The sequence below is a fragment of the Azolla caroliniana genome, unplaced genomic scaffold (assembly GCF_043228905.1).
Source record: "Azolla caroliniana isolate FFs.n. ecotype wild unplaced genomic scaffold, voAzoCaro1.0.p SCAF_3, whole genome shotgun sequence".
NCBI classification, from domain to species: Eukaryota; Viridiplantae; Streptophyta; class Polypodiopsida; order Salviniales; family Salviniaceae; genus Azolla; species Azolla caroliniana.
Window position 1 is genome coordinate 8,135,791 of NW_028230438.1, and position 3,032 is coordinate 8,138,822.

Here is a 3,032-nt window from a genome sequence, read left to right on the forward strand (position 1 = left end):
CTCCTAAGGCTTTAGTGAAGATGTCGACCGTTTGAAGATTGGTGCTAATGTGTTGTAGGTCGACATCGCCAGCCAGAATGCGCTCTCGGATGAAGTGATAGTGCACTTCGATGTGTTTTGTCCGCGCGTGGAACACCGGGTTCCGAGCCAGATAGATACTGCTCATGTTGTCGCAGTAAGGGAAGTCGGATCCTTGATGGGTACGCCCAGATCCCTGTATTCCGCCTCCGTACGCGAAAGAGCGACGGTAGGCTGCTTCTTGCTACTCCAGGATATTGCTCCGCTGCCGAGGGAGAAAACAAATCCGGAGGTTGATCTTCTATCAGCTTTGTAGCCGGCCCAATCGGCGTCTGTGTACCCCTCGAGTTGTATTGGCATCGCGGTCTTGTAGAGGATGCCACAATCCATTGTGCCGCTCACGTAGCGTAGAACTCACTTAGCGCAATCCAAGTGAGTATCACGCAGTGTTTGCATGAATTGGCTAAGGAGACCGACCGGATAACTCAGATCGGGTCGTGTGATCGTGAGCTAGATGAGACTCCCGATGAGTTGCCGATACTGAGTCGGCTCACACGCTTTGGTGCCGGAGTTCGCATCTAGTTTGAGATTACGATCGAGCGGGGTTGCCACGGATTTGCACTCAGCCATCCCGAACTTGTATAACAAGTTGAGGATGTAGTGCCGTTGAGAGATCATGATTCCGGCCGGAGTCCGAATTACCTCGATGCCAAGGAAGTAGTGGAGCTCCTTCAGTCCGTCATCTCGAACTTGTCGGAAAGGAGGGATTTGACTTTATTGATTTCGATGAGGTGCTCACCTCCAATGACTTGGTCATCCACATATAAAATGATGATGATCGGACTTGCGGAATCGCTTCGTATGTAGAGGGAGTTGTCCGATTTTGACATACGGAAGCCGATTTGATGAAGATATTGCGTTATCTTCGAATGCCAAGCACGCGGTGCTTGCTTGAGGCCGTAGAGTGGCTTCTTGAGTCGGCATACAGCTTTCGGATGGGTGCTCGAGTTGAAGCCGGGTGGTTGGATCATGTACACCTCCTCTTCTAATTCGCCTTGTAGAAAGGCGTTCTTGACATCCATTTGATGGAGGTGCCACCCTTTCGCCGCGGCAATCGCAATTACAGTCTGCACCGTTGTCATCTTTGCCACCGGGGCAAAGGTTTCTTCGTAGTCAACGCCATGTGTCTGAGCGTATCCTTTTGCTACGAGTCGAACTTTGTAGCGGTTGACGGAACCGTCCGCGTTGTACTTCACTTTGTAGATCCATCTGCATCCGATTGCCTTTTTGTGTGGTGAGGTGGGAACGAGATCCCATGTCTCGTTCTTCCATACTGCCTACATCTCCTCGTTCATTGCTTCGATCCATCACGGGTCCTTCGCGGCTTCGGAAAGGGTTTCCGGCTCCCGTACTGTTGCTACCTTCATCATAAAGGCGTAATGGTACGCCATATAATCGTTGTAGCCGAATCGGCTTACGGGCTTCTTTTCACGAGTGGATCGGCGGAGCTTTTCATTTGCAGAGATGAGGGCTTTCTTTGCTCCGATTGGTACCTCAAAACCGCCGAACTCATTGTCGAGTGAGTGAGTTGACTCATTGTCGGTGAAGCGATCGTCTTCGTATTTCGCCATTTTCGCCTTGCCTTTGTCCATCTTCGGGCTAGGCCGTGATGTGCTTTGATCACTCAAAGGCTCTTGTGGTCCGCTCAATCGGGTCTTGATCGGACTTTCTTCGAACATGCGTGTAGGGTGATCTTCGTCCTCTATCTCTTGTTCGGTGGATTCCGGATCGAGCGGGGTCGGAGTCGAAGTTTTCTCTGGTGCGTACTAGGATGCGGACTCATCAAAGATGACGTCTCGACTTACCCGAGATTTTCGAGTTGAGGGGTTGTAGCACTTGTACCCCTTTTGCTCTAGTGAGTATCCTACGAGGATACATTTCTCCGACTTCGGGTCGAGCTTTTGACGCTTCTTGTCGGGGATGTGCACGTACGCAATGGAGCCGAATATTCGAACATGTGATAGGTTCGGCTTCTTTCCGAAGAATATTTCGTGTAGAGTGACCTCGTGCACGCCGGATGTTGTGCACCGGTTCATTAGGTAGATGGCCATATTTGCCGCTTCGGCCCAATATGACTTGGGCATATGCTTCTCGTTCATCATGGCCCGTGCTACTTCGAGGATGTGCCGATTTTTGCGCTCGGCTACTCCATTTTGTTGCGGAGTGTGTCGGCAAGTGAATTCTCGCCGAATTCCTTCCTTTCGGAGATACGTCGTGAAATCGTCCGAGAAGTACTCCTTGCCGCCATCCGATCGTAGGCATCGTACATGTCGGCCCGTGGCTTTCTTGACTTCATTCTTGAAATTTTGGAAGTGTCCGAACACTTCGCTCTTTTGCCGCATCGGGTAGATCCAAGTGTGCCTAGAAAAGTCGTCGATGAAGAGTACGTAATATCGGCATCCACCGAATGTCGCCATTTGAGCCGAACCCCATACATCGGAATGAATTACGTCGAGTACGCCTTTGCTCACATTCCGCTCCTTCGGAAATGGGTGTCAGTGTTGCTTGGCGAATTGGCACGCTTCGCATACACCTTCAATCTCCTTCTCTTTGAATGTCAGGAGTCCGATGGCGACTCCTTTTGATTTCATTGCTTTGAGTTTGTTGAGATTGATGTGGCCGATTCGCTTATGCCATAACTCTATGTCGGATTCAGCTTTCGTGCTTTTCGCGAACATGGCGGATTTCATCTCGTGCGAATCGAGAATGAACATCTGGCCCTCTCTTCTACCATGTGCGATGATTCGGCCTTCTTTTTCGATGAAACACCCTTCTTGGTCGAATCGTACTTGCATCCCTTGCTCAACCATTTGGCCGACCGAGACCAAATTCTTTGTGATGGTGGGTACATGCAAGACATTTTTAATGTATGTTTGCTTACCTCTTTTGCCAAATGGAACATTGCCGATGTGCCGAATCGGGTGCGTAGTGTCATCTCCGGTTTCGACATAACC